Here is a 27472-nt window from a genome sequence, read left to right as displayed (position 1 = left end):
GAAAACAAAGAAAATTACACCGGATTAAAGCTAAAAATGCAAACGGGCTTTCTTAGGGCGACTAAAATGTTACCGGAGTTCATGTTAGAGGTAAACAGTTATTCTTTTTAATGTATTGTTTAAAATTACAGACCCGACAACAATGTCTTCTGAAGCAGCTACTAACACTTAAAACAAAGCAAGTATCACAGTCAAGTTGTAAAAAGGGTACTCGGGTTTAGACAGCAGCTTATTATATCCTCAGCATGCCCTAAAGCACCGTCCAACCAACTGGATATTTTTGAAGTGCAGTCACTGCTGTTATGCCAGACAAACTAGGCTGCTGAATTTGTGCTCAGCAAGGTCTCAAATGGCCTTTTGCAGCTACACCTGTCACAATGCTTAAGACCTGTGTGCTCAGGAGATATTTTAAGATCTAGTTCTATAAAGGTTGACATTTCTTCTTTCCCTGCTGTCTCCTGATTTTAATTTTCTTCTTTAAACTGCTGCTGCTGCTGACTGTATCGTGGAAGAAGAGGATCTGACTTGGAGGAAATACTGAACTCAAACAATTTAAGAACTGAATTCATGTTGAGACACAACCACAAAAATCAACATAGTTTTGACAACGTGGATTAGTTCAACATTTGCACGGAAAGCATTGAGGAGTTGTGAACTCTATATCTCAGTGACTTAAAGCAGTGTTTTTCAAACATTTTTGCACGGGACCCATATTTGCCAACCAGCCAATCTTCGCGGCCCACACCGGCCAACCTTCGTGACCCACTCTGACCGAACTTTGCAACTTACTTTTTTGCTTACCTTTAATACGACAGATGAGCCTGCTTTGTCCTGACGATCTCTCTTGCTTTGTCATTCAATGTTACATTTCCTGCTAAAGGCTTCAGGTGATGACTTAATTTCTCACTGAATCTTTTGTAAAGAAATCAAAAGGCTTGTTCTTGAACTCGCCCATGCTTAGTTTTCAAGGGTTTAATCTTTCATTTGCCAGTACTTCCCTGCACATAACGCACATGGGCATTGCATCTTGATTTGCATTGGCACAATTAATAAAGCCATACCCGAAGAAATCATCTTCATACTGCTTTGTTTCAGATTTTTCTTAATGGGTTGTTCATCAGAAGCCCTGGAGCTCACACCAGCACCGCGTTGTCCTGCCGTGTAGTCTCCCGAGCTCTCTCCAGAGATTCAGTTATGAAATCCAGACCGGTTTGTGTCTCTGGCCCTCTTTTCCTTATTACAAACTGGTCCATCCCAGTTCTTCACACAATCCTATTGCTTGCTTGCAGCTACAAAATGAAGGAATCTCTCCTTCAGGATTTTGAGCAAAGAACGGATCGCGTGACATCAGGGTACGTGTCGGGTGCATGACTTGCTCTTTCTCAACACTTCTGGTGCGGAGACTGCCATTTTTATTAAGAACTTTGTTCCTGGCATAGCGTGCTGACGCCAGGAGGTGGTGGTAATGGGACAGCGCACTGACGATAGGACGAGACGGTACTGGGGTAGCGCGCTGATATCAGAAAGGGGCATTCTGCCCCGCTGGGCACCAGGTATGTGCATGCCGGATCTGCCCAAGAGGGAATGCATGTGGATGGTATTTTTATTATAGTTTTTAAACAGCACATGGTGTCCCATGAGATTTTTTTGTGAAGACTGTTAACTTATAATACGCCATAATATTGGCATGATTGCAGAGGTTACAAACATACACACAGATTTCACATGCTGGTGCTTAAATTCCACTTGCCTTGCCCTGCCCCAGGGGAGAACCACACAATTTATTTTCTGTGATTGTTACTGGTGCCTTCTTCTTGGATCTCAGTTTGAAGAACAAACAAATTGCCACAATCCCTGGTTATGTGGCTATCGCATACTTCCTCCTCCCTGTGATGGTGTAGGCATTGAAGTACTTGTGGAAGTCAGTGAACTGGTGCTGACTGCCAGCATCGTGACTCGCCATTCTCACCCCTCACACAAACTTCACTTGGCTGTTCCCGGTGTCCTTCACAGGCCCCGAGCTCCAACAGTCTATGGTGATATGCATCACTGTAGATACACAAGGGGTTAATGTAAGTACAGGTAGACTAGCTAGACACTAGAGGGAGCACAGAGACATGACACACAGACACTCAACCAATAGGTCAGTAAGATAGGACACGACCAATGGGCATTCACGATACACACAGAGGTGACACTACCACACGGGGGCATTACACTAACCCATATATAAAGGACACAGCACACATGATCTTCCTCTTTCCAGTGGAGACACTCAGTGAGTACAGACACAGGATTGATTTATCACACCCACCACCTGGATTGTAGCAGACTGGTTCGTCAGTCTGAGTAGCGAAAGAAGGATTAACAGTAGTGGTGAATCCGAGTAGGAGAATTGTAAATAGTTTAATAAACGTGTTGAAGATAGCTCCACGTCTGAACCTTCCTTTGTCAGAGTGAACATCAAGGAAGCAGCTTATGCTACACCAATAGCATAACAAGACATGGTACCAGCGAGTGACTGTTTCAATCCATATAGTTACAACTCAGCAAACAGTGACAACCAGCAACAACACCCAGGCAAGATGATCGAGATTCCGGTTCCACAGCGGCTCAAGTGCCACGGCAATCTCAGTGGAAGCTGGCGGGCATTCAGGCACAGGTTTGAGATCTTTCTGGTAGCAGCCGACCTACAAGACGTGGCCAATGCTGAAAAGAGAGAGCTTCTGCTCATCATCGCCGGTGCCAGAGCAGAAGAAATCTTCAAAGCATTCAAATTCTCCAAAGGGCAAAACAGGAGCGACTTCCAGGCAGTCCTGGACAAAGTCGGACAATACTGCTAGGAAAACACAAACAAACCAACAGAAAACGGTAAGAGAGGCGCCAGTACTTACCACGAAGCCGAGTTCCCAGAGCAGAGAACGACAATTTTGATCGGCGGCCATCTTGGTAAAGGTACCGCACATGCGCAGTTGAGAGAAAAGCACAAAGTAAAGGAGCAGCGATCTGCGTATGTGCAAACACTTTCTTTTTTTTGAAAAATAATTTTTATTGGAATTTTTTGAAAAATATATATCAACAAAACAATAACAACAATAATGAACACCCCCCCCGGCACCCGTAACAACGCATATAACAAACCCCCCCACCCCCCCCCCCAACCCCAATAAACAACAGAATAACTTAACAATAAGCAAATTAACTTAAACACTATCCCCTAAACCCCCCCTCCCTTCCCCCCCCCTTTCTCCTCCTCCACCCCCCCCCCCACTTTTCACCCGCAGCAGGGCCTCCACCGAGCCCCCCACTTCCCCCCTGCGTCGCCTCCACTGCCCCAAATTTTGAGGGTGGCCGCCACCACCGGGCTCGTGGTATACCTCGTTGGAGGGAGCGGCCACGGAGCCGTTACCAGTGCCTTCAGGCTCGTGCCTCCGCAGGACGCCATCTCCATCCTTTTCCATGCTGCCCCCTCCCCCTCCATTACCCACTTGCGTACCATCGAGACATTAGCCGCCCAATAGTACCCAGAGAGGTTGGGCAGCGCCAGCCCCTCTCTATCCCTGCCCCGCTCCAAAAAGACCCTCCTTACCCTCGGAGTCCCATGCGCCCAAACAAATCCCAGAATGCTACTGTTCACCCTCCCAAAAAAGGCCCTCGGAACGAAAATGGGGAGGCACTGAAACAAAAACAAAAACCTCGGGAGCACCGTCATTTTAACGGACTGTACTCTACCCGCCAACGACAACGGCAGCATGTCCCACCTTTTAAATTCCTCCTCCATCTGCTCCACCAACCTAGTAAAATTGAGCTTGTGCAGAGTCCCCCAGCTCCTAGCCACCTGAACCCCCAGGTACCTAAAATTCTTCACTGCCCTCTTTAGCGGGAGTCTTCCAATCCCCTCCTCCTGATCTCCCGGGTGTACGGCAAACAGCTCACTCTTGCCCAGGTTCAATTAATATCCCGAGAAACTCCCGAACTCAGCAAGAATCTCCATCACCTCCGGCATTCCCCCACCGAGTCTGCTACATTCAACAGCAAGTCGTCCGCATACAGCGACACTTGGTGCTCCTCCCCACCTCGCACCAAACCCCTCCACCTCCTCGACTCCCTGAGAGCCATGGCAAGAGGCTCTATTGCCAGCGCAAAAAGCAAGGGGGACAGGGGGCACCCCTGCCTCGTCCCACGGTGGAGCCTGAAGTACTCGGACCTCCTCCCATTTGTCGCTACACTCGCCATCGGGGCCTCGTACAGCAACCTCACCCATTTAATAAACCCAACCCCAAACCCGAACCTCTCCAATACCTCTCACAAGTACCCCCACTCAACCCTGTCAAAGGCCTTCTCCGCATCCAATGCCACCACAATCTCCGCCTCTCATTCTGCTGCCGGCATCATTATCACATTTAGCAGCCTTCGCACGCTAGTGTTCAGCTGCCTCCCCTTCACAAAACCCGTCTGATCTTCATGTATCACCCCCGGCACACAGTCCTCTATTCTAGTGGCCAAGATCTTCGCCAGCAACTTGGCGTCTACATTCAGCAGTGAAATCGGCCTGTATGAACCGCACTGCAAAGGGTCCTTATCACGCTTCAGGATCAGGGAGATTAGTGCCCAAGACATCGTCGTGGGCAGAACACCCCCCTCCCATGCCTCGTTAAAGGTCCTGACCAACAGGGGGCCCAGCAAGTCCGCATATTTCTTATAAAATTCAACCGGGAACCCATCCGGTCCCGGCGTCTTCCCCGACTGCATGTGGCCAATCCCACTGACCAGCTCCTCCAACACGATCGGCGCCCCCAGTCCCTCCACCTGCTCCTCCTGCACCGTTGGAAATCAGAGCCTGTCCAAAAAATTCTCCATTCCCCCTCCCACCGCCGGCGGCTCCGACCGGTACAGTTCCCTATAGAAGTCCCTAAAGACGTCATTGACCTCTGCCCCCTGCCGCACCACATTCCCATCTCTATCCTTCACTCCACCAATCTCTCTAGCCGCGTCCCGCTTACGCAGCTGGTGCGGCAGCATCCTGCTCGTCTTCTCTCCATACTCATAGACAGCTCCCTGCGCCTTCCTCCACTGTGTCTCCGCCTTTAAGGTGGTCAATACATCAAACTTGGCCTGCAAGCTACGCCGTTCCCCCAGCAATCCCTCCTCCGGGGCCTCCACGTACCTCCTATCCACACTCAACAGCTCCTCCACCAGTCTCTCCCTCTCCCTCCTCTCCCCCTCTCCCTTTGGGCTCGGATGGAGATCAGCTCCCCACTAATCACTGCCTTCAGAGCCTCCCACACCATCCCCACCTGGACCTCCCCAGTATCATTGACCTCGAGGTACCTCTCGATACATCCCCGAACCCTCCTACACACCTCCTCATCAGCCAACGTTAGGACGCCAAAGCGGGCGCTGGTCCCGCGCCTCCCCCATCTCCAGATCCACCCAATGCGGAGCATGGTCCGAAATCGCGATAGCCGAATATTCGGCCTCCTCCACCCTCGGGACCAGTCCCCTGCTCAAAACAAAGAAATCAATGCGGGAATCAACCCTGTGCACATGGGAGAAAAAGGAGTACTCCCGAGCTCTCGGCCTCCCGAACAGGGATCCACTCCTCCCATCTGGTCCATAAACCCCCTCAATACCTTGGCCACCGCTGGCCTCCTGCCTGTCCTTGAACTAGAACAATCCAGTAGGGGATCCAGCACCGTACTGAAGTCTCTCCCCCCCCCCCCCATGATCAAGCCCCCCACCTCCAGGCCAGGAATGCGGCCCAACATACGCCTCATGAAACCAGCATCATCCCAATTTGGGGCGTACACATTAACCAACACCACATTCTCCCCCTGCAGCTTACCGCTCACCATCACATATCTGCCGCCAATATCAGACACAACCTCAGACGCCTCAAACGCCACCCTCTTCCCCACCAGGATCGCCACCCCCTGGTTCTTCGAGTCGAGCCCTGAGTGGAAAACCTGCCCCACCCACCCCTTCCTCAGACGGACCTGGTCCGCCACCTTCAGGCGGGTCTCCTGGAGCATGGCCACGTCCGCCTTCAGCCCCTTCAGATGCGAAAACACCCATGCCCGCTTAACCGGCCCATTCAACCCCCTCACGTTCCACGTAATCAGCCGGATCAGGGGGCACCCCGCCCCCCTCGACTAGCCATAACCCATCGACTGCTCGCCCCTGGCCATCACCCATTCGGCCCGTTTCCCACGGCGATAGAACCTCACCCCGACCCCCCCAAACCGCTCCCTGGCCAATCCAGCAGCAACCCAGAATCCCCGCCCCCCCAGGCTAGGACCCCTCCTAGCCGCGACTCTCCCTCCACTGTACTCCCGTGAGCCAGCTGACTTCTGCTGACCCCGGCAGCTCCCGCTCTAACTCCGACCCCATCCGATATGAGGTCCCCCCTCCTCCCCTGCATCAGCTGCTGGGCACCACTTCAGCGCGGGAAACCCGGTCCAATAACCACACCCCTCGCCACCAGCTCCACCCCCTCGTCCCGCAGCGTGGGAAACCAGAGAAAAGCCCACGCTTTCACACTGCCCCACCCCACCAATGCAGCTCCCAAACCGCAGTCCCAACCCAACCACCAACTCCGTACAAACAAAGACACAGATCAACCACAAACCCCAATACCCCCCTTAGAACACAGAACCATAACCCACATTGTCCGAAAGTGAGAGAAAAAACAAAAACAAACAGAATAACCCGCTACAGCATAAAGAATGATACATGAATAGAATAGAAAAACTCCCACAGCCCCCAATCTCTAGTTCGAGTCCAGCTTTTCAGCCTGCACAAAGGCCCACGCTTCCTCCGGGGACTCAAAGTAGTGATGCCGGTCCTTGTAGGTGACCCACAGGCACGCAGGCGGCAACATGCCGAACTTCACCTGTTTTCCATGGAGCACCGCCTTCGTCCGCTTAAACCCAGCCCTCCGCTTGGCCACCTTCGCACTCCAGTCCTGGTAGATACGCACTACCGAATTCTCCCACTTACTACTCCTCACCTTCTTGGCCCATCGGAGAACACACTCCCGGTCACTGAACCGATGGAACCGCACCAGCACCGCCCGAGGGGGTTCATTCGCCTTGGGCCGCCTGGCCAGTACTCTATGGGCCCCCTCCAGCTCCAGGGGCAGATGGAAGGATCCTGCCCCCACCAGCGAGTTCAACATCACGGCCACATAGGCCGGCAGGCCCGACCCCTCCAGCCCCTCCTCGAGGCCCAGGATCCGCAGGTTCTTCCTCCGTGACCGAAGCTCCATCTCCTCGAACCGATCTTGCCACTTTTTATGAAGTGCCTCGTGTATCTCCACCTTCCCCACGAGGGACGAAACCTCCTCCTCGCGCTCAAGAGGCCTGCTGCTGCAACTCAAGTATCACTGCACCCTGGGTTGTCTGGGTCTCCAGCAGCTTACTCGTCGTCACCTTCAGGGATTCCAACAACTCCCCTTTCAGCTCCGTGAAATAGCGCAGAAGAGCCGCCTGCTGCTCCTCAGCCCACTGCCTCCACTCCTCAGGGGCTCCACCGGCCGCCATTTTGTCCACCTTCCCCCGCTTTTCCAGGGGAGCTGCTGCCGTTTTTCTCCTCGCCCCACTTCGAGTCCGAACCATAAATCCCGGGGGGTTTTGCTCCAGACCCCTTTATCCACCGGAAATCGTCGAATCAGCGCCGTTTGGGGCCCTTAAAAGAGCCCGCAAGTCCTTTTAAAGCGGGAGCTGCCGAACGTGCGGCTTAGCTCCGCATAGCCGCAACCGGAAGTCGTGCAAACACTTTCTACACCAGGGGTGGGCAAACTACGGGCAAACAAAGGTGTTTCTGCGGCCCACCAAGTCATTAAAAAAAAAAAAAAATTTTTTTTAAGGTTAATGGGGGGGGGGGGGGGGGGGGGGGGGCTGTTGGGTTACTTACTGGTATAGGGTGGATACGTTGACTTGAGTAGGGTGATCATTGCTCGGCACAACGTCGAGGGCCGAAGGGCCTGTTCTGTGCTGTACTGTTCTATGTTCTATATGAGGCGCCCAGAATCATAACCGGGTGAAGTTAATATACTATGCGGCCCTTTGTGAATTGTGAATTTCTGAATGTGGCCCTTGCACGAAAAAGTTTGCCCACCCCTGTTCTACACACTACGTCACACGCTTCGCGACGTCAGAGGCCCCGGACCACGCCCATTTAAAGGGGAAATGTTCCCAAACGAAATGTTTTTTTAAAAAAAAGATGTAAAACCTGATTCTTTCACCTGGAATGACAGCACAATGCCTGAAATTCGACCAGTAGCTGAAAGTAACCTCCGCAGAACCCTGCAACAAGCAGTTAGCACCGCCCAAATGGATGATACAGTTCTTGAATACTACGACTCCGACCTTGATTTCTTCTTTGGACATCACGAGCCCAATGCCCGACACAAAAAGTGATGATATGGTCCTAGAAGACTACGACTCAGACAAAGGTTTCATCATTGGAGATGGCGACCCCAGTACCAATTCCGAACCGCAACGAGATGCGTTCTACAGTGAAGAATCCCGACACAGACGGATGTGTTCTTCGGATTTGAGGATCTTCAGCCCAGCATATACGACATCCCGACTCGTGAGTGCGGGATTATGCTGCGGCCTGACACCAAGAGACAGAGAGCGGTACAAGCCCACAGAGAGCGGCCTGCTGCCACAGAGTGGTCCACACAGCACAAGGGGTCCCAGCCTCTACACAGGAAGCGATGAAAGACTCAACAGCGAGACAACCGCACGTCTCCACACAAGAAGTGACTCGAGTGACACAAGCCTCCACACAGAGCTCGTGGACAGCCTCCACGATAGAAGCTACGCAAGACTCCAAAACGCAGTCTTTGCATGAACAAGACCATGAGGGTCTAGCAACCTCCTCTGAGCAACCAGCAGCAGCCAATGCAAGTCTGCCATGCTCAAGTGCACAGCAAGAAAACTATGACAGTCTACCATGCTCCAGTGAACAGCAAGACGACTATGACAGTCTACCACACTCCAGTGAACAACAAAGCAACTATGACAGTCCACCCACATTGTTTGAGCCACCAGAAGACAGTCTACCCAGCCCACGTGAACAACAAGAAGCTACTGAGGCTCTATCCACTGTGTGTGAGACAAGTGACGACAGCATCCCACTTCCCATACAAGATGTGCAATGTGACAGACCTCAGCTAGTGTGTACAGAGGCACTCGACGATCACAGTGAGACCACCGGTGACACCACATCACTTCAAACCTCCTTCGCTCGAGCCTCTCCACAAGCCAATTAATTCCTGAATGTTTTGACTCCAGACGTGGAGCATCAAGAAGCCTCAGCTGACTCAGGTGAACCAGAACCTACTCCAGACGGGGAGCATCGACAAGCCAAAACTGACTCAGGTGAAACAGACCAGACTCAAGATGGGGAGAAACCACAAGCCAAAGCTGATTCAAGTAAGCCGGACATGACTCCAGACGGGGAGTGCCGCGAACTCAGTGACGGCACGCTCAAGGAAACAGCAGATGCCACAAAGCACGCTGACACGAGTAACTGTGTGAAGGACTCGTATTATCCACAGAGTGTGGTCCTTGAGCGCAGCAAACACGGTAACAAAACCAACCGACACAACAACACAACCTATGAAAACCATATCAAAGACAACGACACGATGTGTACCAAAGGCAACATCGTCGACAGCAAGCACGACAAAGACCGCACCAATGGAACTACGACTGGTACGACATGGTACATCTCTGCCCATGAGTGACACTGGTACTGCTCAGTTCAGTACAATGACATACCATGGCAGGACAATGCATCTTCCCAATTCACGTTTGCTGCACTACCAACAGGCAACCTGGCTTTCAGGACAGATGCCATTCAACATCGTTATCACAAGCATCGGAAGAAAAAAAGACTCCAAATCAGACAACAAAGTGATTTGACCACTTCTTGGTTCCTTATGCACAGGGACACTGATGGCATTCACAAGGACATGCCACCATCAAAATCACCAACTCACCAACCCAACAAGAAAGACATTCGACCATGATAATTGATGGATTTTGGACTCATACATATAAGTTGGACTTATTGTTTAATGATCACTGTTATCATAACTTGTACAGAGCATCGCTTATCTACCTGATTTTTGTTCAATTTTCTTTAACAGTGTACAGAAAATATGACACAAACAAAGGGGGGGGATGTGGTGATATGCATCACTGTACACTAGCTAGACACTAGAGGGAGCACCAGAGACATGACACCCAGACACTCAACCAATAGGTCAGTAAGATAGGACACGACCAATGTGCATTCACGATACACACAGAGGTGACACTATCACAGGGGGGCATTACACCAACCCATATATAAAGGACAGAGCACACATGATCTTCCTCTTTCCAGTGGAGACACTCAGTGAGTACAGACACAGGGTTGATTCAACATCACACCCACCACGTGGATTGTAGCAGACTGGTTTGTCAGTCTGAGTAGCTATAGAAGGATTAACAGTAGAGGCGAATCAAAGTAGGAGAATTGTAAATAGTTTAATAAATGTGTTGCAGTTATCTCCACGTCTGAACCTTCCTTTGTCAGAGTTAACATCAAGGAAGCAGCTTATGCTACTCCAAGAGCATGACAAGACACAGTCCACCGCCGGTAATATCGACCCCGCTTCCTCCCATTGCACAACAGAAGAATTAAAAGTCAGATGTGACGTTAGGAAAGCTAATCACCCATTGGATAATCTATTTGCCAATCGGATGGAGCAAGGCAAAATGCTGTGGCTGTTGGCAGACACCGACGGCATTCTCAATCTAAAAGTCGGTTGCAGATGTTGGGCACTTCTCCCACGATCGCTCCACGACCCTCTCGATACCCGCCCACTCTGGATTTGGAAAACCCTGACTTAAAGAAATGAGTGAGTGGATTATTTTTCCACTTCCTATTAATTCCTTTCTCTTTCAGCTGGTGTTATAACCTGCCTGCTTACCATTGGCTGGGGACTAATGACAATCCCACAGTCCTGTGGGAGTATGAGCTTCCCCAATGAGGGGGGCGAAGAAATCATTAGAAGACTCCCTGCATAAATAGAGCTGGCCAGTTTGGAACCAGGGAGAGAGGAGTTTGGCAGCAAGAGAAGTTGTTGCTGCTGTTGTATACATATGTTAATTTGTAAATAAATGTTATTTCTTTGTATCCTGAAAACTCGTGCTGGATTCTTCGTGGCCCTCACAAAACTGGCGACGAGGGTTAAAGTGAATAGCTGTCTACACTACTGAAGCCACCTCCCTGGATTTTTGTTGGACACAGGTTGGAAGTTGTTTTCTATTACACCATGCCTCTGTATGGACGTTTAGGTGTTTTTGATGCTGCGCTGGAAAGCTGGAACCAATACGCACAAAGGATGCGTTACTATTTCCGGGCAAACAATATCACCGAAAACGAGCGCCAGGTGGTTATATTGCTCACCGCCTGCGGCCCGCATACGTTTGGGGTGATTAGGAGCCATGCGTACCCAGCTGCGCCAGACACCAAAACATTTGATGAACTTGTGAACTTAGTGGGGCAACATTTTTAAAAAAAAATAATTTTTATTCAAATTTTCACATTTTCACAAAAAAGAAAACAATAACAGAAAATTCTAAGAACAAAAAAAAAAAGAACCCCCCCCCCCCATCGTAAATACAAAAGAGAAACAATAAATTAACGCCCGTCATCGGCAAAATTGCTGACCTTTTGTTTTTACCGTTCTGCCAGGAGATCTAGGAATGGTTGCCATCTCCTGAAAAACCCCTGCACTGACCCCCTTAGGGCAAATTTCACCTTCTCCAATTTAATGAACCCCGCCATATCGTTGACCCAGGCCTCCATGCTTGGGGGCCTCGCATCCTTCCACTGAAGAAGAATCCTCCTCCGGGCTACTAGGGACGCAAAGGCCAGAACACCGGCCTCTTTCGCCTCCTGCACTCCAGGCTCCACTGCAACCCCAAATATTGCGAGTCCCCAGCCTGGATTGACCCTGGATCCTACCACCCTCGATACCGTCCTTGCTACACCCTTCCAGAACTCCTCCAGCGCTGGGCATGCCCAGAACATGTGGACATGGTTTGCTGGGCTCCCTGAGCACCTAATACACCTGTCCTCGGTCCCAAAAAAACGGCTCATCCTTGTCCCGGTCATATGAGCCCTATGCAGTACCTTAAACTGTAGGAGGTTAAGCCTCGCACACGAAGAGGAGGAGTTCACCCTTTCTAGGGCATCCGCCCACGTTCCCTCCTCAATCTCCTCACCCAGCTCCTCCTCCCATTTATCTTTCAGCTCCTCCACCGAGGCCTCGTCTACCTCCTGCATCACCTGGTACACTTCCGAGATCCTCCTCTCTCCAACCCATACCCCCGAGAGCACCCTGTCCTGGACCCCACGCGGCGGCAGCAGGGGGAACCCCGCCACCTGCCGCCTGACAAACGCCCTTACTTGCATGTACCTAAAGGTGTTCCCCGGGGGGAGCCTGAACTTCCCTTCCAGCTCACCTAGGCTCTCAAACTTCCCGTCTATGAACAGGCCCCCCAGCCTCCTGACACCTGCCCTGTGCCAACTCAGGAACCCGCCATCAATTCTCCCCGGAACAAAACGGTGGCTCCCCCATATCGGGGACCCCATCGAGGCCCCCACCTCCCCCCTGTGCCACCTCCATTGCCCCCAAATCTTGAGGGTAGCTGCCACCACCGGGCTTGTGGTATATCTCATCGGAGGGAGCGGCAGCGGCGTCGTTGCAAGCGCTTCCAGGCTTGTACCCACACAGGATGCCATCTCCAGCCTCTTCCATGCCGCCCCCTCTCCGTCCATTACCCACTTACGCACCATCGCTGCGTTGGCAGCCCAATAATACCAACAGAGCTTGGGCAACGCCAGCCCCCCCCCCCCCCCCCCCCCTCTCCCCCCTCCCCATCCCTGCCCCGCTCCAAGAACACCCGTCTCACCCTTGGAGTCCCGTGTGCCCACACAAACCCCGTAATGCTCCTGTTAAGCCGCCTGAAAAAGGCCTTCGGGATAAGGATGGGGAGGCACTGGAACAGGAACAGAAACCTCGGGAGCACCGTCATCTTGACTGACTGCACCCTACCCGCCAAAGACAGAGGCAGCATGTCCCACCTCTTAAACTCCTCCTCCATTTGCTCCACTAACCTTGTGAGGTTTAGCTTACGCAAGGCCCCCCAGCTCCTGGCCACCTGAACCCCCAAGTACCTGAAGCTCCTCTCCGCCCTTTTCAGTGGGAGCCTCCCAATCCGCCCCTCCTGGTCCCCCGGGTGTACCACAAACAGCTCGCTTTTCCCAAAATTAAGCTTATACCCTGAGAAATCCCCAAATTCCCGGAGAATCCCCATCACCACCGGCATTCCCCCCACCGGGTCCGCCACATACAACAATAGGTCATCCGCATAGTGCGATACTCGGTGCTCCTCCCCACCCCGGACCAGCCCCCTCCAATCACCCGACTCCCTCAGCGCCACAGCCAGGGGTTCAATTGCCAGCGCAAAAAGTACAGGGGACAGGGGACACCCCTGCCTCGTCCCTCGGTATAGTCGAAAAAACTCCGACCTCCTCTTATTCGTGGCCACACTCGCCATCGGGGCCTCAGACAACAGCCTCACCCAACTGACAAACCCCTCCCCAAACCCGAACCTTTCCAGCACCTCCCGCAAGTACCCCCACTCGACCCTATCAAAGGCCTTCTCTGCAACTAGCGCCACCACTATCTCCGCCTCCACTTCCACCGCCGGCATCATAATAACGTTCAAGAGCCTCCGTATATTAGTGTTCAGCTGCCTCCCCTTCACAAACCCTGTTTGATCCTCGTGGATAACCTGTGGCACACAGTCCTCAATCCTCGTGGCTAAGATCTTTGCCAACAACTTGCCGTCCACATTCAGGAGTGAGATCGGCCTGTATGACCCACACTGCGGGGGATCCTTGTCTCGCTTAAGGATCAAGGAGATCAGCGCCTGAGGTATCGTCAGGGGCAAAGCCCCCCCCCTCCCTCGCCTCGTTGAAGGTCCTAACCAACAGGGGGCCCAGCAGGTCTGCATACGCCTTGTAAAATTCAACCGGGAACCCATCCGGCCCCGGCGCCTTCCCCGACTGCATGTTCCCTATCCCTTTAACCAGCTCATCAAGCTCAACTGGCGCCCCCAGACCCTCCACCCGTCCCTCCTCCACCCTCGGGAATCTCAGCCGGTCCAAAAAGCGCCCCATCCCCCCCTTGTCCGCCGGAGGTTCGGACCGATATAGTCTCTCATAAAAGTCCCTCAAGACCCCATTAATGTCTACCCCCCTCCGCACCACATTTCCTCCCCGGTTCTGAACTCCACCAATCTCCCTAGCCACATCCCGCTTACGGAGCTGGTGTGCCAGCATCCTACTCGCCTTCTCCCCATAGTCGTACACTGCACCCTGAGCCCTTCTCCATTGAGCCTCTGCCTTTCTGGTGGTCAACAAGTCGAACTCAGCACGAAGGCTGCGCCGCTCCCTCAGCAATCCCTCCTCCCGGGCCTCCGCGTACCTCCTGTCCACCCTCACCATCTCCCCCACCAATCTCTCCCTTTCTCTCTGCTCCCCTCTCTCCCTGTGGGCCTGAATGGAGATCAACGCCCCCGGAACCACCGCCTTCAGCACCTCCCAGACCGTCCCCACTCGGACCTCCCCATTATCGTTGGCCTCCAGGTACCTCTCGATGCATCCTCGAACCCGCCCCCTCACATCCTCGTCCGCCAGCAGCCCCACCTCCAAGCACCACAACGGGCGCTGGTCCCTCTCCTCCCGCAGCTCGAGGTCCACCCAATGCGGGGCATGGTCAGAAAAGGCTATCGCCGGACCTCCGGTTGCGGCTATGCGGAGCTAAACCGCACGTTTGGCAGCTCCCGCTAGAAACGGACTTTGGGGCTCTTTTCAGGGCCCCCAACGGAGCTTTTTCGACGTGGGAAGGGGTCTGCAGTAGATCCCCAGGGTTCTATGGTCCGGACCAGGAGGGGGGTGAGCAGAAAAGCGGTGACAGCGCCCCTGGAAAAGCGGGGGAAGGGAAACAAAATGGCGGCCGGCGGAGCGCTCGAGGAGTGGAGGCAGTGGGCACAGGAGCAGCAGGGGACTATTCGGCGCTGCTTCCAGGAGCTTAAGATGGAGCTGCTGGAGTCGCTGAAGGCTACCACCGGTAAGCTGCTGGAGACTCAGACAGCCCAGGGGGCCACAATCCGGGAGCTGCAGCAGCAGGCCTCCGAATGGGACGATGAGGCCCTCGCGGGGAAGGTGGAGATGCACGAGGCGCTCCATAAAAAGTGGCAGGAGCAGTTCGAGGAGCTGAACAACCGGTCGAGGCGGAAAAGTTTACAGATCCTGGGCCTCACGGAGGGGCTGAAGGGGTCGGACCTGGCGGCCTATGTGGTCGTTTATTGCTGAATTCGCTGATGGGAGCTGGGTCCTTCCAGGGGCCCCTGGAGCTGGAGGGGGCCCACAGAATACTGGCCAGGAGGCCCAAGCCAAATGAGCCGCCGCGGACGGTGCTGGTGCGGTTCCACCAGTTCGTTGACTGGGAGTGCGTGCTTCGGTGGGCCAAGAAGGCGCGGAGCAGCAAGTGGGAGAACACGGAGGTGCGGATCTTCCAGAACTGGAGTGCAGAGGTGGCTAAGCGGAGGGCCGGGTACAACCGGACGAAGGCGGTGCTCCACAGACGGAGCGTGAAGTTTGGCATGTTGCAGCCGGCGCTTCTGTGGGTCACCTACAAGGACCGTCACCAGTATTTTGAGTCCCCGGAGGAGGCGTGGGCCTTTGTGCAGGCCGAGAAATTGGACTCAAACAGGGTCAGGGATGGGGTTTTTGTATATAAATGCAACGGTGTCTAATTTTTCTTTGGAGGGGGGGGGGTTCGCTGTTTCATGCAGGATGTGTGTTGGCTTTAGGGTGGGTGGGGCGATGTCTTTATGTCTTTTTGTATGGGTCTGGTGGACGGGTTCGGGCAGGGAGATAAACTGGGAGTGCGGGGAGCTGGTGGTGGGGACCGGCAATGGGAGTTGCCTTTCCTCTGGTTTCCCGGGGTGATGAGGCGGGGTCGGGGCTGAGAAGCGCGGGCCTTTGCTGGTTGTTATTGTCCCGCGCAAGAGCGGATGGGGGGGGGGGGGCCTGCTGATGGGCACGGAGGAGGAGGAGTAGCGCCATGTGGGGAGGGGTCGGAGGTCACCGGGGTCAGCAGAAGTTAGCTGGCTCACGGGAGTGCTATGGAAGGGGGGGGGGGCGAGACCAGGTTTCTGCTGAAATGGCCAGGAAGGAGCTGGAGTGTGCAGGGGGTGCTGGGTGGGGGGGGGAGGTTTGCCGCCGTGGGGAACAGGCCGAGCGGGGGGCGCTGGCCAGTGGCGGGCAGGGGATGTATTACGGCTAGTCGGCAGAGGGGGGGGGCAGGGAGCCCTCTGATCCGGCTGATAACCTGGAATGTGAGGGGGCTGAACGGGCCGGTCAAGCAGGGCTGGGTGTTTACGCACTTGAAGGGGCTGAAGGCGGATGTGGCCATGCTCCAAGAGACACACCTGAAGGTGGCGGACCAGGTTCGACTGAGGAAGGGGTGGGTGGGCCAAGTGTTTCATTCAGGGCTGGATGAGAAGAATCGGGGGGTGGCGATCCTGGTGGGAAAGAGGGTGTCGTTTGAGGCGTTAAATGTGGTGGCTGACAGTGGCGGGAGATATGTGATGGTGAGCGGTAAGCTTCAGGGGGAGCGGGTGTGCTGGTGAATGTTTACGCCCCAAACTGGGACGATGAGGGGTTTATGCGGCGTATGTTGGGCAGCATTCCGGATCTGGAGGTGGGGGGCCTGATCATTGGGGGGGGGGGGGGTACTTCAACACGGTGCTGGATCCCCCATTGGATCGATCCAGGTCCCGGATGGGTAGGAGGCCGGCGGCGGCTAAGGTGTTGAGGGGGTTTATGGATCAGATGGGAGGGGTGGATCCCTGCAGGTTTGCGAGGCCAAGGGCCAGGGAGTACCCATTTTTCTCCCACGTGCATAAGGCCTATTCCAGGATTGATTTTTTTGTCCTGAGCAGGGGGCTGGTGTCGAGGGTGGAGGATGCTGAATACTCTGCCATAGCCATTTCGGATCATGCCCCGCACTGGGTGGACCTCGGCTGGGGGGGGGGGGGGGGGGAGGAGGGACCAGCGTCCGCTCTGGCGCTTGGAGGTAGGGCTGCTGGCAGACGAGGAGGTAGCCGAGAGGGTTCGGGGGTGTATTGAGAGGTACCTTGAGGCCAACGAAAACGGGGAGGTCCGAGTGGGGACGGTATGGGAGGCACTGAAGGCAGTGAAGGGGAGTTGATTTCCATCCGAACCCATAGGGAGAGGGGAGAGCAGAGGGAGAGGGAGAGATTGGTAGGGGAGATGGTGAGGGTGGATAGGAGATATGCGGAGGCTCCGGAGGAGGGATTTCTGGGGGAGCGGCGTAGCCTTCAGGCCAGGTTCGATCTACTGACCACCAGAAAGGCAGAAGCTCAGTGGAGGAAAGCACAGGGAGCGGTGTATGAATACGGGGAGAAGGCGAGTAGGATGCTGGCACACCAGCTCCGAAAGCGAGACGCGGCCAGGGAGATTGGGAGAGTGAAGGATAGAGATGGGAAGGTGGTGCGGAGGGGGGTAGACATTAATGGGGTCTTTAGGGACTTTTATGGGGAATTGTACCGGTCTGAACCCCCGGTGGAGGGGGGGGGGGGGGGGGGTAAAATGGGGCGCTTCTTGGACAAGCTGCGATTTCTGAAGGTGGAGGAGGGGCAGGTGGAGGGACTGGGGGCGCCGATTGAGCTGGTTAAAGGGATAGGGAGCATGCAGTCGGGGAAGGCGACGGGGCCGGATAGGTTTCCGGCCAAATTTTATAAAATGTATGCGGACCTGTTGGTTCTGACCTTTAACGAGGCAAGGGGGGGGGGGGGGGCTTTGCCCCCAACTATGTCACGGGCGCTGATTTCCTTGATCCTTAAGCGGGACAAGGACCCTCTGCAGTGTGAGTCATATAGGCCGATCTCGCTGCTAAATGTAGACGCCAAGCTGTTGGCAAAGATCTTAGCTACAAGAATAGAGGATTGTGTGTCGGGGGTTATTCACGAGGACTAGACGGGGTTTGTAAAGGGAAGGCAGTTGAATACTAACATACAAAGGCTTCTCAATGTCATTATGATGCCGGCTGTGGAAGGGGAGGCGGAGATAGTGGTGGCATTAGATGCGGAGAAGGCCTTTGATAGGTTTGAGTGGGGGAGGTGTTGGAATGGTTTGGGGAGGGGTTTGTCCGTTGGGTGAGGTTGCTTTATGAGGCCCCGATGGCGAGTGTAGCCACGAATAGGAGGAGGTCGGAGTACCTTCGGCTGCACCGGGGGACGAGACAGGGGTGTCCCCTGTCCCCCTTGCTCTTTGCATTGGCAATTGAGCCCCTGGCCATGGCGTAGAGGGAGTCGGGGAACTGGAGGGGTCCGGTGCGGGGTGGGGAGGAGCATCGAGTGTCGCTTTATGCGGACGGCCTGTTGCTGTATGTGGCGGACCCGGTGGGGGGAATGCCGGAGGTGATGAGGATTCTCAGCGAATTTGGGGGCTTTTCTGGGTACAAGCTCAACCTGGGTAAGAGCGAGCTATTCGTGGTGCACCCGGGGGATTAGGAGGAGGGGATTAGTACATTCCCACTGAAGCAGCAGGCAGGGAGGAGCTTTAGGTACCTGGGAGTCCAGGTGGCTAGGAGCTGGGCGGCCCTGCATAAGCTCAACCTCAAGGTTGGTGGAGCAAATGGAGGAGGAGTCCAAAAGGTGGGATATGTTACCGCTGTCACTGGCGGGTAGGGTGCAGTCCGTCAAGATGACGGTGCTCCCGAGGTTTTTGTTCCCGTCCCAGTGCCTTCCCATCCTTATCCCGAAGGCCTTTTTTAGGAGAGTTAACAGGTGTATTACGGGATTTGTATGGGCGCATGGGACTCTGAGGGTGAGAAGGGTGTTCTTGGAGTGGGGCAGGGATGGGGGGGGGGGGGGGGCTGGCGCTGCCCAACCTCTGTGGGTACTATTGGGCTGCCAACGCAGCGATGGTGCGTAAGTGGGTAATGGACGGGGAAGGGGCAGCATGGAAGAGGATGGAGATGGCGTCCTGTGCGGATACGAGCCTGGAGGCGTTGGTAACGGTGCCGTTGCCGCTCCCTCCAACGAGGTATACCATGAGCCCGGTGGTGGCGGCTACCCTCAAAATTTGGGGGCAATGGAGACGGCATAGGGGGGAGGTGGGGGGCTCGATAGAGTCCCCAATACGGGGAACCACCAGTTTGTTCCAGGGAGCATCGATGGCGGATCTTTGGGCTGGCACAGGGTAGGTATTAGGAGGTTGAGGGACCTGTTTGTGGATGGGAGCTTCGCGAGCCTGGGGGAGTTAGAGGAGAAGTTTGGGCTCCCCCCAAGGAACATGTTTAGGTACATGCAGGTTCGGGCGTTTGCCAGGCGGCAGGTGGAGGGATTCCCTCTGTTGCCCCCACGTGGGGTACGGGACAGGGTGCTCTCGGGGGTGTGGGTTGGAGGAGGGAGGATTTTGGACGTATACCGCGTAATGCAGGAGGTAGACGAGGCCTCGGTGGAGGAGCTGAAGGGTAAAAGGGAAGAGGAGCTGGGTGAGGAGATTGAGGAGGGGACGTGGGCGGATGCCCTGGAAAGGGTGAAGTCCTCCTCTTCCTGTGCGAGGCTTAGCCTCATACAGTTCAAGGTGCTGCACAGGGCCCACATGACTGGGACGAGGATGAGTAGGTTTTTCGGGGGCAAAGACAGGTATGCTAGGTGCTCGGGGAGCCCAGCGAACCACGCCCATATGTTTTGGGCATGCCCAGTGCTGGGGGAGTTTTGGCAGGCGGTAGCAAGGATGGTGTTGAGGGTGGTGGGATCCAGGGTCAATCCAGGCTGGGGACTCGCAATATTTGGGGTTGCAGTGGAGCCGGGAGTGCAGGAGGCGAAAGAGGCCGGTGTTCTGGCCTTTGCGTCCCTAGTAGCCCGGCGGAGGATCTTGCTTCAATGGAAGGATGCGAGGCCCCCAAGCGTGGAGGCCTGGATCAATGATATGTCGGGGTTCATCAAATTGGAGAAGGTGAAATTTGCCCTGAGGGGATCAGTACAGGGGTTCTTTAGGCGGTGGCAGCCTTTCCTGGACTTCCTGGCGGAACGGTAGGGAAAAAGGCCGGCAGCAGCAGCAACCCGGGTGGGGGGGGGCAGCTTTGGTTCGGTGGGAGGGAGAATTGTGTACATGGGTTTGTTGGATGTGGCGGGTGTTATCTCTTCCTTTTTGTTGTTTGCTTTTTTTTTGTGTTTTAGTAGTTGCTTTTGTAGTTGGGTGGGTGTTGTTCTTGGGTTTTTACCATGGTTGTTTTGTTAATATTGTTTTGTGGTTTATATTTTGTGAAAACCTTAATAAAAATTATTTTTTAAAAAAGAAATGGCTATCGCCGGGGGTCTACTACCCCCGCAATCAGCGCCTTACTCAAAACAAAGTCGTCGATCCGGGAGTAGGCATTATGCACATGGGAGAAGTATGAAAATTCCCGGCCCTCAGCCTCGCGTACCTCCAAGGAGCCACCCCTCACATCTGGTCCATAAACCTCCTCAGCACCCTAGCCGCCGCAGGCCTCCTACCCGTCCTAGAACTGGATCGATCCAGTGGCGGATCCAGCACCGTGTTGAAATTCCCCCCCCATTATCAGGCCCCCCACCTCCAAATCTGGAATCCGGCCCAACATGCGCCGCATGAAACCTGCATCTCCCAATTCGGGGCATATACATTGACCAGCACCACCCGCTCCCCTTGCAGCTTGCCGCTCACCATCACGTACCTCCCGCCGCTGTCTGCCACCACACTCGACGCCTCAAACGACACCCTCTTCCCCACCAGGATCGCCACCCCCCCGGTTTTTTGCATCCAGCCCCGAATGAAACACTTGGCCCACCCACTCCTTCATCAACCTGACCTGATCCGCCACCTTCAGGTGCGTGAACACGCGGGACCGTTTGACCGGCCCATTCAGTCCCCTCACATTCCAGGTGATCAGAGGGCCACCTGCCCCCCTCCCCCATCGACTAGCCATCACCCTTCCGTAGTCCACCACGTACCCGCGCCCCCCACTCAGCCCGTTCCCCACAGTGACAGACCTACATCCTGATCCCCTCTGCACGCTCCAGCTCCTTCCAGCAACCCGGTATCCCTCCCCCCCCCTCCCTCTTTCTCCCCCCCTCCCTCTTTCTTTCTCCTCCCTCTTTCTCTCTCTCCCCCCTCCCTCTTTCTCTCTCCCCCCCTCCCTCTTTCTCTCCCCCCCTCCCTCTTTCTCTCTCCCCCTCCCCCCTTTCCTCCCTCCCCCCCTCCCCCCTTTCTCCCTCCCCCCCCCTCCCCCCCTCCCCCCTTTCTCCCTCCCCCCCCCCAAGCTAGGGCCACCCCTAGCTGCGTAACTGTGGGACAACATTTTAACCCAACCCCATCCACGATAGTCCAAAGTTACCGGTTTAATACCGCTGAAAGGACCCCAGGAGAACCCCTTGCCGACTTTCTATCCAGGCTACGCAGGATTTTGGAGTACTGTGACTATGGTGAGACCCTGTCAGAAATGTTACGCGACCGTTTGGTTTGCGGTCTTAACAATGCTGCCACCCAGAGAAAGTTTTTAGCCGAGCCAACATTGACTTTTCAGCAGGCCATTCAAATAGTATTGTCCCGAGAGAGCGCAGAACGAGGAGTGCTGGAGCTACAGGGAATGGAGGTGCATGCCGTGGGGCGCAACCCCTTCCATCCGAAAGCATCCCCCCGCACCCCTGCGGTACCTTGGGCAAGGCGACGTCCGGATCGACGCCAGTAGCCGTCAGACATTCCTCCCCGAAGGGAGCCTTCTCCAGAACCAATGGATGAGGAGACATGTCCGTGTCAGACTTGTAGGCGCTGACCCCGTCGCGGACGCCGGTCCTGGGGGCGCCAGAGGTGCCGTCGATCCGACCGAAACTTGGGCCAGCCGAGGGACCGTACCGTACTACTCCTGAGGATGTGGAGACGGAGGATGACTGCCTGCAGCTGCATTGTGTGGCAGCTCCCCGTGTGGCCCCCATTAAAGTGACAGTACGGGTCAATGGTCACCCGCTTGAGATGGAGTTGGACACTGGCGTAGCGGTCTCAGTGATCGCCCAGAGGACATTTGACCGCATCAAGCAGGGTATACAGACTCTTACATTAACCGACACACAGGCCAGGTTGGTCACCTATACGGGGGAACCATTGGACATTGCAGGAACTACGATGACCCCTGTTGTTCATGGACGTTTCCCACTTATCGTGGTGCGCGGCCATGGGCCCAGCCTATTGGGTCAGGACTGGTTGCGCCATTTGCGGTTGCAGTGGCAGCACATCCTCCAAACAGTTTCTGGAGGGTTGACTGAGGTACTAGAACGGTACCCAGATGTATTCCAGCTCGGTTTGGGGAAAATAAAAGGGGCTGTAGCCCGTATCCAAGTCGAACCAGGAGCCACGCCGCGCTATTTCCGGGCGCGCCCGGTGCCTTTCGCCTTGCTCGAGAAGGTAGAAGGGGAGCTCACTCGTTTGGAGACTTTGGGTATCATCAGGCCCGTCCGTTTTGCTGACTGGGCAGCACCAATTGTACCTGTAATGAAGCCAGATGCCACAGTTCGCTTGTGTGGCGACTATAAACTTACAGTGAATATGGCTTCCCGGCTCGACTGATATCCAATGCCTCGCATCGAGGATCTCTACGCGAAGCTTGCAGGCGGACTCTCGTTCACACAGTTGGAGCTGGACCCTGCCTCCCGGCCATACGTAACAATTAATACACACCGGGGCCTGTATGAATATACACGTTTGCCCTTTGGAGTATCCTCTGCCTGCGCTATTTCTCAACGCGTTATGGAGGGCATTTTGAGAGGTTTACCGCATGCTGCTGTTTACTTAGATGACGTTTTGATCACAGGGATGTCGGAGCAGGAACATTTAGAAAATTTGGAGGCTGTCCTTAGACGCTTTTCGGAGGCTGGAGTCCGTTTACGTTGCACAAAGTGCGTTTTTCAGGCGAAGGAAGTAGTCTACCTGGTTTATTGGGTGGACCGCGAAGGTTTGCACCCCGTTGCAGAGAAGGTGCACGCGATTCAACAGGCCCCCGCCCCGACTGACACTTCGCGTCTTCGTTCGTTTCTTGGCCTCAAACTATTACGGAAAGTTCCTCCCCAATCTGGCAACTACGCTGGCCCCATTGCACCTTCTGCTAAAGAAGAATCACACCTGGGTTTGGGGTCAGCCGCAAGAAAACTGCTTTCCGGTGGGTAAATCAACAATTGTCGTTTTCTGGGTTACTAATGATCCTGGAATGCCTTTGCTCGTCACATGTGATGCATCCCGTATGGTATTGGGGCCGTCCTGTCCCACAAGATGGAGAACGGGGCCGAGCGGCCGATAGCTTTCGCCTCCCGCACATTGACTGCAGCGGAAAAAAAGTACGTGCAGATCGAGAAGGAGGGCCTGGCAGTGGTCTTTGCGGTGAAACGCTTCCACCAGTACGTTTATGGCCGCCACTTCACTATCGTGACTGATCATAAGCCTCTGCTGGGACTTTTCAGAGAGGATAAGCCAATACCGCCCATTGCTTCCGCATGGATCCAGCGCTGGGCTTTGTTGCTCGCTGCATACGAGTATTCTCTGGAACACAAACCAGGAACCCAGATAGGGCATGCCGACGCACTGAGCCGATTGCCTTTATCGACCGGCCCCATGTCAACCCCCACGACCGGTGAAGTGGTTGCAACCCTAAATTTTATGGACACCTTGCCTGTCACGGCATCACAGATCTGTGAGTGGACCCAGACGGAGCCAGTCCTGTCAAAGGTTCGGCACATAGTCCTGTATGGAGGGCAGCATAGACAGCTCCCAGGCGAGTTGCGGGCATTTTCCTCCAAGCAGTCCGAATTCAGCGTGGAAGACGGCATCCTTTTGTGGGGGACGCGTGTGATTGTCCCGGAAAAAGGACGGGAGCTGATACTGAGAGACTTGCACAATGGGCATCCAGGTGTGACCAAAATGAAAATGTTGGCCCGGTGTTATGTCTGGTGGCCAGGCCTCGACACTGACATTGAGAAGGTGGCCCAAAACTGCTCCATTTGCCAGGAGCATCAAAAGCTTCCGCCGGCCGTGCCCCTACATCACTGGGAATGGCCAGGGCGGCCTTGGGCACGCTTGCATGCGGATTTCGCCGGCCCTTTTCAAGGATCCATGTTCCTGCTATTAATCGACGCCCAGTCTAAATGGCTAGAGGTGCATAAGATGGGAGCACACGTCCTGCTCAACAATCGAGAAGATGCGTTTGTCTTTCAGTACGCATGGCCTCCCCGAGGTGCTGGTCACGGACATGGCACTTGCCGTTCCAAGTGAGGAGTTTGCAAGGTTCATGAAGATGAACGGCATACGCCATATCTGCACTGCCCCTTACCCACCCGGCTTCAAAATGGGTTGGAGGAGCGCGCAGTGCAGACATTCAAACGAGGCCTAAAGAAGCAGTCTTCCGGGTCGATGGAAACGAGACTGGCTCGCTTTTTGTTTTCATATAGGACCACTCCACATGCGTAGACTGGGGTAGCTCCCGGAGAACTCCGAATGGGCCGGAGACTTCGCAAACCCGACTTAGCATGGTTTTCCCCGGACATTGGCGCAAAAGTAACGCCCGCACACAAGAACGGCAGGGATATGGTTTTTCCTCTCGGCATCGCCGATTCGGCAGTTTACGCCCGGTGACCCAGTGTTCGTTCGGAATTTTGCTGGTGGTGCCCAGTGGGTCCCTGGCGTAATCTTTCGCCAAACGGGCCCTATCTCTTACCAGGTACAAGCCCAGGGGCATCTCCAGCGCAAACATGTAGACCATGTTCGGTCCAGAAGGCTATCCCTGCCAAAGATTGCCCGACCCAGGAGCTCATTCTTACAGCCGCAGAGACCAGACACAATGGAAAGTATTCCTCACAATCTTCCTCTGGTGCCTCACTCAAAGCCTGTGCAGGTCGTGACAGAACCGCGTGGAGATAAAGACAGGGGGGGGGGGGGGGGGGGGGGGGGGGGATGTTATAACCTGCCTTGCTTACCATTGGCTGGGGACTAATGACATCCCACAAATCCTGTGGGAGTATGAGCTTCCCAATGAGGGGGGGCGGAGAAATCATTAGCAGACTCCCTGCTAAATAGAGCTGGCCAGTTTGGAACCAGAGAGAGAGGAGGTTGGCAGCAAGATAAGTTGTTGCTGCTGTTGTATATATATGTTTATTTGTAAATAAATGTTATTTCTTTGTATCCTGAAAACTCGTGCTGGATTCTTCGTGGCCCTCACAAAAGCTGGTGAATTATGTTTTTTTAAAATAAATTTAGAGGACCCAATTATTTTTTTCCCAATTAAGGGTCAATTTTAGCGTGGCCAATCCACCCAACCTGCACATCTTTGGGTTGTGGGGGGTGAAACCCACGCAGACACAGGGAGAATGTACAAATTCCACTGAAGAGCTGGTGAATTATGTTGTATTATAGTTATATAAGTGGCATGTGTCTTCTGGTACCGCAACCAATTCTCCATGTGTTGGGGTGAACAAGAAACAACGGCAGGCCGTCTGACTACAAGAGTGCTTACAATCCTTTTCGTGAAAAGGGAATTAAAGGCAACCAGTGACAAACTGGCCAGGTTCTCACTGGATACCAAGGTTAATTGTAACATTCCCCGCTGCCATCTTAGCAGCAATCACACTTGCAAATTAGTGAACCCACACAGAATAGGAGCTGGACCAGGGATATGTCCAGGTAGCATATTTAACAAAGTCACCTGGGGAGCATGTTGATTGAAGCAAGGCAGTTCAATCACGGACAGAATTATTGCAGGAGATGGAGACGTAGCAGTAATGTCACTGGGCTAGTAATCAAGAGGCCCAGGCTAATGCTTTTGAGGACACAGGTTCAAAGCCCACCATGGCAGCTTGTGGAATTTAAATTTAATTCATAAAATCACCTGGAATTGAAAGCTATCTCAGTAACAGTGACCATGAAACTACCACCAATCATCATAAAAACCCAGCTGGCACACTAATGTCCTTACCTGGTCTGGCTTACCTGCGCCTCCAGATCCACAAAAATGAGGGACTCTTAACTACTCTCCAAAATGGCCCCTCAGTTCAAGGACAATTAGGGATGGTAACAAATGCTGGCTTTGCCAGTGATGCTTACATTCCATGAAAGATAAATGAAAAGAAACCTGCTTGCAGGTTATCAAGGGGTGTAGTTCACTGGTAGTCTTCCTGCTGTCCTCCTGCCCACACCTGACCCCAGGAGGGGATTGTTATGGAAAGGGAGCCTTTTAGGGCGGTGTCATTATTGAACACTTTAGGGGCCACTTCCCACCACAATCTTCAGATGGTAGGAGCGAAGGTTAACAGTCATCCTGCCTGTGCCTCAACTGGGGGAGGAATGATGCGATGGAAACTTCCGCAGGGCCTCCTTCCCATATAGGGTGTCTCCTCTCCACCTCACCCCTGCCCCAAGGAAACAGGTCTGCCATCCCATGGGTGGTCCCTTGCAATCCCAGTCCTGGCCACTGCTGCCAACATTGCTGCCTGCCAATCAGATTGGCCAGCAGCTGAGGCAGGACCTGCTGCCCCACACTCAAGTGGAAATTCCGTCTCCAGCACAAAAGCACTCCTTGGAGCATTAAATGGCTGCAGGTCCGCCGTGATTGGCGGGGATGTATTCCCCAATGTATTTTCAGGTAGTGGGTCATCTGAAAAACCTTGCACAAGATCCTCTGTAAAAGCTTGTTTTTAAGTTCTGGCGCTTGATTTTCTCTTTAAAGTACCTGAAGATCTTGGTGCAAAATCCTCCTATTTGCAATTTATTTATTTTTAAAAATAAATTATTTTTTTAAATAGAATTGATCACCAAGATCAAAGTTATTTGAAGTCAGCCAGGTGGGGTTGAAGCTCTGTCTGACAGCAAACATAAACCAAAGTATTTAGATAATTTCAATCCCACTGTATCCCGCCTACTGTCAAATGGTCCATAACCCTCGCAGTCATGCTAACTCACAAACAATAACAAATCTGATAAGCTGAAACAGACAATACCCATGAAAGAATTTTTCATCAGAAAATCAGGAGAGAGTAGAACAAATAGTGGCATGTAACATTATATATTTTGGAAATGCTTACACGGCTCAATTGAAGGTGTGTGTGTAAACAGAAGCATTTACCGCAAAATGCTTACTATACCTACCCATGGGCGACTGCTAATTAGCTGCTGAGCTCGTGCACGAGAAAATTTTTTAATACCAAGGGATGTGGGCACGTTTTCTCATAAAAGCATAAATGGAAATTTAGATCATCAAAATATTCTCTTTTTTATCTTTCTTCTCCATTCTCCCCATAGTCTG

At 53.8% G+C, this 27472-nt stretch overlaps 1 protein-coding gene and 1 pseudogene across 2 annotated transcripts in view; both read right to left on the bottom strand.

The window, feature by feature from the left end:
* nup54 (nucleoporin 54) overlaps window positions 1-27472 on the bottom strand; it is an 82244-nt gene that overhangs the window by 27006 nt on the left and 27766 nt on the right. The window lies entirely within an intron of this gene.
* LOC119963112 lies at window positions 25-2125 on the bottom strand (annotated as a pseudogene).

The sequence above is a fragment of the Scyliorhinus canicula genome, chromosome 3 (genome assembly GCF_902713615.1).
Source record: "Scyliorhinus canicula chromosome 3, sScyCan1.1, whole genome shotgun sequence".
NCBI classification, from domain to species: domain Eukaryota; kingdom Metazoa; phylum Chordata; class Chondrichthyes; order Carcharhiniformes; family Scyliorhinidae; genus Scyliorhinus; species Scyliorhinus canicula.
This window is presented reverse-complemented; position numbering and strand designations above follow the sequence as displayed.